Raw genomic sequence first — 13,701 nt, forward strand, 5'->3', positions numbered from 1 at the left:
AGACACACACACACAGACACACACACACACACACACACTCACCCCAGAGTAGGTAACTGTGTTTAAGTCCTTCATTCATGGCCTGGTGTCACCTGCAGTAATGCATCATGTTGGTGACTACTTGGACTAACATCATCACATCTCTACTCTTGTACTTTCTGATTTACTAGATGTTTCTAATATATATTTTTTCTATGACTAAAAAAAAGTTGTAATTTCCCTCTTGCATTAGTGGAAGAGACATTATTAAATACCCTGTTATCATTTCAGTGCTGGTCTGTATTACCTCCCAAAACAGAGAAAAACATCTTTATTTATGTTTGTAAAGAAAAAAACTGTCTATTGTTATTTCCCTCCTAACCAGTGCTTCTCCTTTTCACCAAATCTTTCACGTCATCCCTTTAGGACTTTAGGATCTCATCTTTAAATGGAGTCAGAGCTGTAACTGCTGGGCAAAGGAAACTGCTGCCTTAGGTGTAATCTGTCGGGATGGGGTATGATTGCCAAGTGCTAGTGGTGCAGTAGTGCAGAACTAGCATAGTTTGTGAAGCCATTATGATGTCTAAGCTTCATAAATAAGTGTTGTGATACTGCAGCTGAGGTCACAGCTGAAACACTCAGTGTGTGGTGATATAACTGTAGCAAGCTGCTTGCTAAATTTTGCACTAACATTAGTGACAAAAGGTTATTTAATAAACAGGCCATTTCACTGATACTTTATTAGCACCTGACATGGAGAAGCTCAATAATATTGGAGGTGAATAATCTGTGGGATGCAGATGGCCCTGGAGTGAAGAGGCCTTTTAAAACAGCACCTAGCCATGCAACCTTCAAACCAAGGCCATTTTCCAGTTTCCCTGTTTACTGTACACCTTTGTTGTTATTAGGGAATGTGATTCATTAGTCAGCTGCAGACTACTTCCAAGGACCTACACTGGTCACACACAGAGAGCATCATCTTATAGTTATGTCTTATGGTTATGCTGAATGTGAGTTTTCATCAGTGCTTATGAAGGTTCATGGAATAAAGATGAAAGATAAGGATCCTATATTATTTCTATTCAGTTCAGCTGTACTCCTCTCAATATATGCAATATCTAACCATGAGAATATTTCAGCTTAGTTACCCAGTTGCTCGCCAAAAATACATAATTTTTCCTGAAACTGTGAATGTTATAGTTAGGTATTTAAATGGCTTATTGCTGAGTTTTCCTCAGCAACAGAATGTTACTTAGAAATGCTGAATCTAGGTGCAAGAGTACACTCGTGTTACTGCTTTTGGCAATTTCCAGAAGCACGAGTCTGCACACATTCATAGGAGAGGTCTGACATATTTTAATTTAAAAGCTGACCCTATAATTTAGTACTGCCTTTAACTTGCCTGTATATCCTAGCTTTCACTTTTGATAGACAGTCTTTTGAAAAAAGGAGGTTGCAGTGAAGGCTTTGTAAAAAGGTTTATAACTTGCCTAAACTTGAAATAAGAGCTGTGAGTTACTTAGCACAATATAACTTACCACAGTACAGTTTTCAGTCAAGTGTGTGAGTCTGCCTCAGTGATTGGGGGAATATCAACATATCTGGGGGAGAGGTGGCCCTATCTGTACTCATTGCTACTGTGTGCCACTGTCTTTAGGCTGTCATGAGTATGATAGCTAAGGCATTACCAATGACAGGAGTCTTGCTGTCATCATCAGCCTGCTGTAGTGCACCACAGCCAATTCACTGATACTTCTTATGGTGCCACATCTGTGAAGGAATAGTAATGCTTTTAATGCAGTATGACCCCATAAATTCCATTCCGTCATGTTTTACTCCTGGCACTGCATACCATAGTATCTTTTTTTTAAACAAGAAACATCTTTATTAAATTATCACATATGACATAGGCAATCATACATTTATATAAATGAAAACAAACCATATTGACATAATGTTAGTTGCAAACATTATATAGGTTAATAGGTTGGTACTAGGCTATTGGCCCTAGGGCCTATACAAGCCTAGCCATAACAATTCCCTGGATATTTCTTCCCACAGTATTTACTTCCCTGAACCCCTGTCTAGCAGGGTGACAGATGTGATCCCTGGGGTGAATTTCCTATCTTCCATCCAATCATCAAGGTTCCTTTTGAAGAGGGCCAAGGAGGCACTCTGCTTGACATGTATGGACAGTCTGTTCCAGAGTATGGGGAGTCTCTGGGTCAGGATCCTATCCCTCCAGCATGTTTTGGTCATTGTGATGACAAGGTTTAGATCCCTGGAGCGTGTGACTCTGAGGGATTGGTATTTCTTTAAGTAGAGCATGTCCAACAGCTCAGGGTTTGACATGGCCTTATATGTTAAGCAGATATTGCCTCTGAGTAGACGATATGCCACAGAGTAAAGCTGGAGTTTTTTTAGATGGTCAGCATAGGACATCTGCTTTAGGCCTGTGATTCTTTTAGTGAGGTATTTATGCCACCTTTCCAGCTGTTGCAGATGTCTTGTGAGGTACATACCAAATGGGGCGTTGTACTCTATAATGGGTCTAATGAGGGATGAGTACAGTGGGAAATTGCATCCTTTTATCTGGATGAAAAGTCCTTAGTGATGAGGTGTGCCACATAGAAGGATTTCCGGACTGTTGTGGCGATGTGATTATCGAAGGAGAAGACCACTGTCCACCTGTGTCCTTTAGTCTCTCATCACACTTTTGGTGTTTAGTGTACTGCCACCTATGTGGTAATTCATGGATACATGGTTTTTCCCAAAGGGGATAACTATACATTTCTTGGCATTAAGTTTGAACTCATGGCTCTGGCAACAAGCATCTGTTTTTATAAGGCCCTTTTGTAGAATATCCACATCATTTGGGGATTCAATAATGGCTCCCAGTTTGCAGTCATCTGCAAACTTTATTAGCCAAAGTCAGTCAGTGTTGGCCTGTACTTCAGAGAAGTAGATGCCAAGTAAGAGTGGTCCCAGGACTGAACTCTGAGGTACTCAACTTGTCACTTGCTGGAGCTGGATTTGGAGTCCGCTACTTTTACAGTCTGGGTTGTGTCAGTAAGCCAGTTAGCAACCCATCGAGTGACGTAAGGATTTATATATAATCTATCCAGTCTTTGTCAGTCAAACATTACATAGCTCATTCAAATTCTGCCTTCTTTTAAACCTTGTTCCTCCTCTGGATGTACTGTTCCCACAATTCCTATTTTTGTATATATAATTTGCTCCTCCCTTTTTCTAAAGATCCCAATTCTATTTGTTTTATTTCTGTTACTATATTCACTACTTCTAGTAAAGGTGGTTTAGACTTTGATTTCCATTTTCTAGTAATTTCTTTTTTTGCAGCCACCATAATTAGACTCAACAGGGCTGTACTATATCCTGGCAAATCCGATTCTTCATCATAGCTAAAAAAAAAAAAATAATTTCCTTGGTTACACCAATTTGCTCACCCAGTATCTCTGACAGAGCAATTTGCAGGGAATCTTTAAAGTCTGCCAACTCATTACACTTCCAGAAAATATGTTTGTAATTACCAATTTCTTCCCCATCAAACCTCCAACATTTGCATTCTACCCGAGAAAAAAAAAATCGATGGAGTCTTCTTGGGGTATAAAAATAACCATGGAAACAATTCCAAGCAAAGATCTTAAATCTTCCAGACTTTGCTGTATGTTTCGGAGACGTACATATATTCCCCCATCGTTTCTTTGTTAAATGCTTATCCAGTCTCTCTTTGCAATCCTTTCTAACTTCTTCTGATTGAGTCTTCTAGTTATCATGCAATATTTGTTCATTTGGAAGAATCAGCTTATCCCATTTGATTCTTGCCATCTTCCCCTCCCAGATAAAATCCTGCAGCTCTTTATTAGTTGCTATCCACAACTTCTCCTCTGGTTGATAAAAATATGGCCGATCTGTCTATAAAACTAAAGGAACTCAAAACATCTTAACTGCTTGTATGTTGCTATCCATATCAATATAATAGAGCTTCCAGTTTCTCAGTTTTTGTATTATCTTTTGTTTAGTATCTTCCCACATATCCTTAGCTGCCACACTAGAATCCTTTTTAATCCATACTCCTAAGTACTTCATTTTATCATGTCTTCATAAATATGGATACTGTGTGTGGGTACATCATTTACAGCTATTGCCTTTGTTTTAGCTTCATTAATTTTCTATCCCAAAAAGATGTGAAACTCCCTCAAAATGTTCCACAACACTGAAATGTCCTTTTCTGGTTTTATCAGGTATAAAATAATATCATCTGCAAATAGACCCAGCTTTTCTTGACTACCACACCAATTATATCCTTCAATTTCTGAGTGTCTTATTTTCTTTGCCGGTTGTTCTGAGTATAGTGAAAGTAACAAAGGGGAAAGAGGATACCACTGCCTGGTTCCTCTTCTCAAACAGAAAGCATCAGAGAGGAACCCACCCACTTTAATTTTCACCTCCAATCCCTCATATATCCTCCTGATCAACCTTATATTTTTATTATGGAATGCGAATGCTTCCACTGCCCTGCTCATAAACTCCCAGCTTACTTTGTCAAATGCTTTCTGTGCACCAAGACCCACTAACAACAGTGGTATTTCCTTACATTCATTTTCCCTCTGGATCATCAGTATTCTGTTAATGTTATCAAATGTTTGCTTCCCCTCCACAAAACCACATTGATCCACAGCTGTCAATGTTTGCATCACCTTTGCCATTCTTTTAGCCATTATAGACATAAACACTATAATTATGGTTTAGGATTGAAGTGGACCTGTATGCAGCTGGATCTGATGGGTCTTTACCCTGTTTAGGAATTACAGCCACACAAAACTTTCCAGATCTTTATCAGTTTTCCCTTCTATCTTCCAAACTTCCCCAGGAATACCATCTGTTACTGGCGATTTTCCTGCTGCTTGTTATACATCATCATTTTTGTCTCATCTCTTCCTATCCTGTTAGTAATTGAGCCTCATCTGCCTCTAACCTTGGCATATGTAATTCTTCCATAAATATTTCCATTTGTACATTTCTTGATCTCCGTATTTCTGTGCTTTATACAGACTTTCATAAAATGTCTGAAATATTTCTAGTACTTCTACAGGTTCTCTTGTCACCCTCCATGTTATAGGCTCCCTAAGCTTGGCAACAGCCCTTTCTACTTTCTGTTGCCTGAGTCATTGCACTAAAGGTTTTTGGTGGACACCATATTATCATCTGTCCTTGCGCACTGTGCAAACGTGCAATTTTTTTCCATTTGGTGTTTGTCTAATAGTACTTGGTACTATGAATGCTCTAAATACCTTCTGCAGAGCAGCCATCAAGAGCATAATCACCAGTAACTGCACTGTATGGTTCAGTAACAGCACAATGGATGAAAGGACGAAGCTGCAAAGAATAATAAGAACAGCAGAAAAGATCGTGGGCACTAGTCTTCCTACCTTACAGGAGCTCTTTGAACTGAGATGTAAAAAGAGGTCCCACAAAATACTGAGTGACGCTTCTCATCCAGTGTATGGTTGGTTCACTAAACTTGCTTCTGGTAGAAGGTTGGGTATCCGCTGCAGGACCTCCAGATTTATGCACAGTTTTTATCCAACTGCAATAAAACTCATTAATGCAGACATAAATCTGGAGGTATCAAAACTATAATTGATTGTTATACTTTTATTCTTTTTCTCTCCATACAGTAATTATATTCATTTATTTCATACTAAAATTAATATATTCTCATTCAAGCAATTCCAGTCACTTCCTTATGTGCAGTATCACCCAGTCTCACCTCTGTGTATAGTGTACTTTTATTTTCATGAGTTAATCATCTAGTAGTCAGTGTTGTTCATTGTATACAAATATTGTACAAACGTGCTTCAGCTACCTAGATATTTACTTTGGTAGTATAGTATCATGTCTGTCTTTCTGTGTTTGTTTTCTGCTGTGAAAGAGCTGACATTCGAAATTACGTTTAGGTTGCACTTGTGTTTCCTAAATGACAATAAAGTTTATTTGAATCTTTTGAATCTTGAATCTTTCCACAGCTCAGCTTGCCTGTCTATGGCCCCTTTTTCTAAACAGATGTTCTGAATATGTTTTAAATGCACCCATTAGAATATGAATTTCCTCAGGATTAAAGCAGTCTGTCCTGTGTCTTGCTATGTGATGCTGCACGTCTTGCAGTAACAAAGTTGATATTGCTAGTGTAACCCTGCCCTGCGTGAAATGAAACATAAGCTCTGCACCTTGCTGCATGACTTATTTCAAACACTGCAATGTGAGTCTGAGACTAAGCTCATTAACACTTAGCCTGAGTGCAGTTTCACACTTCATAACATATGATGGCGAACCCCACTTGCCCACCTTAGTAAAGTATGCTAATCCTAACCCTAAACCTGCTCCTGTTCATAACACTAAGCCTAATGTGCAGCTTATAACACTGTCACTATTCAGACAATTTGAAATGAATGTTGTAAAGTTATGGGTAGCACATCGGAAAAGGAAATTTTCCCTTTTTCAATGTAGCTATGTAAGCTATTACATGATAGAACAAAATCCATAAAAGGGAAGTCACCCCTGATCATTATTAGTAAAAAAATACGAGCACTCATAAAATCAACTAAGGCCAATTTTGAGAGAAAAATTGCCATGGACTCAAAGGACAATCATAAGGCCTTTTTCAGCTATGTTAGGAACCTGGGTGGAAACTCCCAGATATGCTCAGAATTAGTCCAAAATGATACAAAAATCACTGAACCCACAGACATTGCCAACATACTGGCAGACAGGTTCAGTGCAAACTTCACCCCCCTCTCCCCCCCTAAAGGAGAGATAACTATCCCAGCGGAGTGTAGCCTCCCAGACATCTCAAATGTGCAGGTGAAAGCTGCTCTCTCTAAAGCTAAAAACACAGCATCAATGGGACCGGATGGTGTCCCGGCTGTGTGCTACACAAGCTAAATGAGGAATTAAACCCGCACATAAGGCAGCTGTTTAATCTCAGCCTTACCACAGGATACGTGCCCAAGGAGTGGCGTACGGCAACTGTGGTCCCACTCCACAAAGGCGGTGCCTCTACAGACCCTGGTAATTACGCCATAAGCTTAACAAGTCTAGTCTGCAAAGCTATGGAGAGGATCATAATGGAGCTCATAAACAAAGATATAGGGGACTTGCAGACATTGGACCCGACCCAATTTGGCTTCGTCAAGGGCAGATCATGCCTTTTGAACTTGGTCGACTTCTTCGAAACAGTCACCAAGGCCATTGATGAGGGAAAGGCAGTCCTACCTTGACCTTGCAAAGGCTTTCGACACAATACCCCACTCGGGTATTGTAGAAAAACTTACCAGCTTAAATGTAAACCCATATGTCACAAGATGGGTTGCAAACTGGCTTAAGGACAGAACCTACAGGGTTAGAGTTGCTGGCGCTATGTCAGACTCCAAGCCGGTCACAAGTGGTGTCCCACAGGGCTCGGTCCTTGGCCCCCTATTGTTTGGCATCTACTTCTCAGAAGTACAGGCAGACATGGGAGGACTTTGGCTGACAAAGTTTGCAGACGACTGCAAACTGGGCGCCATAGTGGAAAGTGTATCGGACACGGATATCCTTCAGAAGGGACTCACGGAAACAGATAGCTGGTGCCAGAGCCATGGCCTGAAGTTAAACGTCAAAAAATGTATAGTCATACCCTTCCGGAAAAACAAGGTATCCCCAAGCTACCATATAGGTGGCAATCCACTAAGCACAGAAGAGGTTATCAGGGACCTGGGGACCCAGGTTGACAGTGGCCTTTCTTTTGATACTCACGTTGCTAAAGTGGTTAGAAAGACCTTCTACATTGCCCACCTGATCATGAAGGGATTCACATCTAGATCTAGTGAGGTCATTGTTCCCCTGTACTCTTCACTTATCAGACCAATGATCGAGTACAATGCCCCATTCGGGATGTATCTCACCCGACATCTGCAGCAATTGGAGAGACCCCAAAAGTTCCTCACCAAAAGGATAAAGGGACTCCAAAATCTGTCATATGCTGCCAGATTGAAGAAACTCCAGCTCTGGTCGCATACCGTCTGCTCAGAGGTGACATGTGCCTGACATACAAGGTCATGTCCAACCCGGAATTAATGGACATGCTCCACCTCAAAAAATTCAAATCCACCAAAACCACTAGAGCAAGCGACTTAAACCTTAGCACGGATATAAATAGGACGTGCTGGAGGGATAGATATATCACTCAGAGACTCCCTATGCTGTGGAATAAAATCCCGGTCCATGTGAGGCAGAGCACCTCGCTGGCTCTGTTCAAGAGAAATCTTGACCTGTGGATGGGAGAGCGTAGATTTACCCTGGGAATCATCTCTGTGTCACTGCTGGACAGAGGCACAACAAACTAATGGGCACAGTATTTTTTCATATAAGGGGTGGCGTAAGTCACAAAACTTTGGGCTAGGCTTATAAATGCCTTAGGGCAGATAGCCTAGTATAAACCTATGAACCTACTATGGGTTGCTGTTATGAATAGTCAGTTTTTTATGTTTTGTGTGATGATCATTTAACATGTTGACCGTTCATTATATAATCATCTTGGCATGAAACCTACCTTTGTTCTCTTACAATGGAAATGGGAATCATGAAGTGAGTAAATGCATGTTACAATTTACTGTTACACTGATTTGTTCTAAAAGATTTGTCAATATGTTAACCACCTTACACATAGTCATGCTGTGCTACAGACCTTTGAAACGGGTCTCTGTTATTGCCTACATAATATGTTACAAAACTATTTTGTTCCTTAAAGGTAAATGGTAACCAAGTAGAAGGCAGTAATAATAATTCTGTTGTTTACACTGAGTAAAACTTGGGAATAGGTTAAAAATGGGCTTGAACTTGTTTGAACATGAACATAGCTTGGCTGTCCACATCATGGCACATTGCTGCCAAACAACAGAGCTTGCTACATTTATGTGGTTTTCTTATTAAATATTTGCTTTCCACTTTTCTCTTGGAGTTTGGGTATTACCGTCATACCTGGATAGTAAAGAGGTGCCATGTGCCTTGTAGTTTTATTGCCATTTGTGTTGTTACTGACCCTGAGACAAGTTTTGTCTGATGCTGTGGGAGCTGGACATTTTATACTCTGTGCCATTAATCTAGGGGTAAGATCTGGCTGAAGTGGAGTTGTAAGTGGACTGAAGGACAGAAAGTTGGGAAGGTTTGTCTCTTGTTTGTCATGAATTTGCCACTTGGAGGAGTAATAAACTTTGTTTATTTATGGATTTGTTTTTCACCTCAATGATGTAGTACATTTTGACAGCTGAATTATGAGTCTGTGATGTTTTTGGATTGTACTTTGTACCAAGTTATAATATTTAATAGTATTTAATGTCTGCTAGGCAATGTTCTGTGATGGTCAAGCTTTATATTTTTCCATTCAGAAAAGGACTGTCTGCATTTTGTTGTTTTAAGTTCTGTGCACCAAATTGTGAATGAAACAATAAATGTTAGATGTTTTTTGAAATATAGAAAACTAGGAATAAATAAGAAATGTAATGTGTTTCATTTATTTGGTAGTTAGATACTGTTCTTTTAAATTGGTTTTAATTAATAGTTTTAATGAGGATGTTAATTGTTTAATTGATTGTACATATAAATAGGATGAAAGGGGTTAGTGAATGTATTCTGATGAAGTCGTGAGATGAAAGCGTGTATTAAAGTGATTTGTACGCTATTTTGACTGGATTCTACATTTTTTATCGTACCTAAGGTTCGTTGAAGTATTTGCTTCTGCCATACCTTTGCCACACCTTTGGTAACTGATTTATTTGGTTTTGTGTTCATTTTCGGATTTATTCATCTATTTTTGTGGTGCAGCATGGCGGAAGCTATTGAGGAGTCTTTACTCAATATGTCCATACATCCGACACCGTCGGCGATGGGTGACAATATAAATACTGTTCTTTTAACAACGTTAATGGATATACAAGCATCTTTAAAAGTTCTCATTACTAAATCTAATGGACAGGAGGGTGCTGGGCGTACGTCAAGTCCTGTGACATCATTTCATGAAGAGGACACGGTGATTGACCTCGGAAGTTCTACACCAGAAAGTAACGGATGAGGAGCAAAGAGGAAAGGTTTGTAGTTTCCCGTCCGCAGCACAGCAGGAGCATGCTGTGAACAGCTATTATGTGGAAACGATAATCCATTTAACAACTTAAAGGATGTAGCAAGTAACAACAGTTTTGGGTCGATAGCTGCACAACGGGAACAACTGTTAAAGTTACTGAAAAGGTATAAATCATTGCAGCTCGAAAATTGTTACTTTTTAAAATGTATTGAGCTTGGTATAGTTCCGAAAGGTTTACGGTTCTTCAAGTGCCCCAATGGGGTCAGCTTGGGGAATCCTATGTTCAAGACTTTGGTGACATTTTTTAATGAAGCAGGATTAAACTTTTTGAAATTATTAAGCGACAACAACAAACAAAAAATGGAACTAATAAGAACTGAAATTAATAACATTGAGGTTAATGTTAAGAGCAAGTTAACCGTTGAAAATTTTGAATCATTGTTTAATGCTTTATCGCGTGAAGTGAACACACATGCTGTAGAGGGTTTTAATAGAAAACATTCTAAGTTAATACGAGATATGACTGTATATAAGAATAAGACTGCATATAATAATTTTGCTCCTAATATCAGAGGTAATAATTTCACTGAGAGTAAAACTGAAAGTAAAATGTTTATGAATGGAAAGGTTAGTCAGCGCTCTTTTAGTGAGGTTGTTGGTACTACTGATTCGGGAGCAAATTTATGTGTTGAGAACAAAGAGATTAGCAATAAAGGAAGAAATGTTAATACTGTTGAGAATACAGTAAGGGCTAATACTCCAAGTGAGAACAATTTGAGTAATAATAATTCTGAATGTGTGAGTAAACAACAGAGAATATTTACAACTGGGTTATCACCAGCCAATGTGCAGCAAGGTAATAGTGTTAAACAAAAAACTGTTAATGAAGCTTTAATGACAAAAAGAAATCAAGGTAGTAAGTCAACAGTTTTGACCCGTAGTCGTACTTTTTTGGGGTCGAATTAGTCGGGGGATGAGGCATAATGAATGATATTGACTGTTTTAACATCATTAATTTAACAGAACATGTTTTTTCTAGTGAAGAATTGAAATTATTAAAATATGGCTTTAACTTTGTTCCGTATCATAAGGCAAATTACAGTAAAACAGTAATAGATGTTAAAAAGTTTGTCAGAAATTTGAATTTAACATATTTAATGCATGATGTCCCTCAATCAGATAAAGCTTTGATTAAACCATCAACTTTTTCACCTAGATTACATCACACTATTGAAGTTTTTGAACAAGTATGTATTGAGGACATTAATAAATTGTTAAATAATAAAAGGAAAAATGATGATAATTTGAATAAAGAAGAAAGAATTGCCTTAGAACATCTTAAAATTTTAAGAAGTACTTTAAGATTTATGAAAAGTGATAAGGGCTCTAATATAGTGATTATGGAACAACAAGTATATCATGATAATATGTTGGAAATCTTAAATAACCAAGACGAATATGAGCAAATAAATTTATTTGATATTTATAAAAGGTTTAGACTTATTGAGTCATATTTATATGATGCACTTATGTCTGGGTACATTAATGTGGAATTATATAATTTCTGTTCTGTACAACAACCGAAAATTGGGGTGATTTTTGGAATCCCAAAAGTACATAAAGATTCCAAAAATCCCCCTTTTAGACCTGTGGTGTCGTCCCCCCATTCGAGTACTGAAGGTATTTCCTTAGTTATAGATGCCATTTTGGGACCTATATTATATGATACGTCATCCTATGTTAAAGACTCATGGCATTTTTTAGAAAAGTTAACAAGAATTTTGATCCCAATAAACATATTATTTTTACGTTGGATGTCATATCATTGTATACGTGTATCCCACATACTAAGGGAATTGAAGCTGTACGTAGTTATCTAGTCAGAAGAAAATTATTCTCTAATGACATCATTTCAACTGTCTGTAGTTTTTTAGAAATTATATTGGAAAATAATTTCTTTATGTTTGATAATCAATATTACAGGCAAAGAAAAGGAATTGCTATGGGGTCATCTGCTGCCCCTTCATTTGCCAATACAGTCATGGCATGGTGTGAGTTGGAAATATTATCAATGATAAAAGAGAAATTTGGTATTGTTTTCTATAGTAGATTCATCGATGATTTAATTTTTATAATTGAAGGAGATGTATCGATGGTTCAAAATTTTGTATTAAAAATCAATGAAAGTTCAGATTTTTTACAGTTCACTGTAGGTGATGTAGGGTTGATGGTGAATTTTCTGGACATCTGTTTTTGGTGGGATCTTAATGAAAATAGATTCCACAGTAAAATACATAGGAAACGTACTTTTACCAATGGATATCTACATTATAAAAGCAACCATCCAAAACATACTATTAAAAATATACCGAGAGGTCAATATATAAGAGCAAGTCGTATGACCAGTAAAAATGAAGACTTAATCAAGGAATTTCATTTCATAACTTCTTTATTTATTGATAGAGGTTATGATGTTAATGTATTGATGACTAATGGAAATGAAATTTTTGATAAACATGAGTCTTTATTTCCAGCAATATTAAATGAACCTATTAATGAAAATATAGCAAAAGAGTTTAGAACTACAAGATGTTATGTGATCCTATCTCGCCTACATTCTGACTGATGGGTTCGGAGCCGATCCCTCGGCTCCGACTCGGCACGCTTATGCCAAAGAGCGAAGTCTCTTATTGACTGAGCTTACTATATCCCAGGATGCACCACTACCAGTCCCCCAGATCTCGTTTACCGCTAACTAGCAAAGACGTGGTCTCGAGCTGGCTGAGCTAAGTAGTGTTTTCACTAACTTTTTCTGTCAGGAATTTTCTATTTCTATAACAAAAAGCTGTTTTAACGGCTATACCGTACTTTTTGTGTGTGATTGGGTATTTTTTGTGGAAAATTTGTGTGTGATTGTGTGTTTGTTCTGACTAGAGGCCCCCCTTGAACTGAAGGGCCTTTCCCTGTCAGTAAATTCAATTTCAAATCCTTAAGGGTTCTAGGATCCCCTTTAGTTATTTTCTGTAGTTGTCGGACTGTCAACCTTAATCGGCAACCGTGAGCTAATCATTGTAGTGACAGTCAATTTAAAAAAAAAAAAAACAAAAGTGTGTTTTTCTGTGTTACTGAATTTGTTGCTATAATGTCTCAGGCTCCTAGACCTTCGGGCTTTAAGAAGTGCACTAAGTGCAGCTTTAAAATGTCAATCACAGATGACCATTCTCTCTGTGTTTATTGTTTAGGCGCTAAACATTTGCAGGAGTCCTGCAGCGTGTGTCACGCGTTTTCCTCGAGGGTCCTCCAAGAGAGGAAAAATAAACTTATTTTGAAAGGCCTTATAAAACCCTCTTTTGAAGAAGCATTAGCGTCCTCTCCTTCTCCTGCTAAAAAGAAAAGGGCATCGGCTCTGACCAGCCCGTCGGACCCGACCGCCAAAAGACATAGGCAGGCTTCTCCTTCGGCTCCACGGACTTCGGAGCCGAGGGCGGAACGGTCTGCCTCGATGCCTCCAGTCTCGACTCCTCTGGGTTCGGAGCCGACGGCTGGGGCATCGAGAGGCGGGTCACCTTCATCGGCTCCACTGA

General features: G+C 38.6%; 1 protein-coding gene across 1 annotated transcript in view; it reads left to right on the forward strand.

Annotated features, from left to right (window-relative positions):
* LOC122806055 (membrane cofactor protein-like) overlaps nt 1–13,701 on the forward strand; it is a 1,194,338-nt gene that overhangs the window by 709,561 nt on the left and 471,076 nt on the right. The window lies entirely within an intron of this gene.

Source organism: Protopterus annectens, chromosome 7.part0, assembly GCF_019279795.1.
Source record: "Protopterus annectens isolate FY-2018-M chromosome 7.part0, PAN1.0, whole genome shotgun sequence".
Lineage (NCBI taxonomy): Eukaryota > Metazoa > Chordata > Ceratodontiformes > Protopteridae > Protopterus > Protopterus annectens.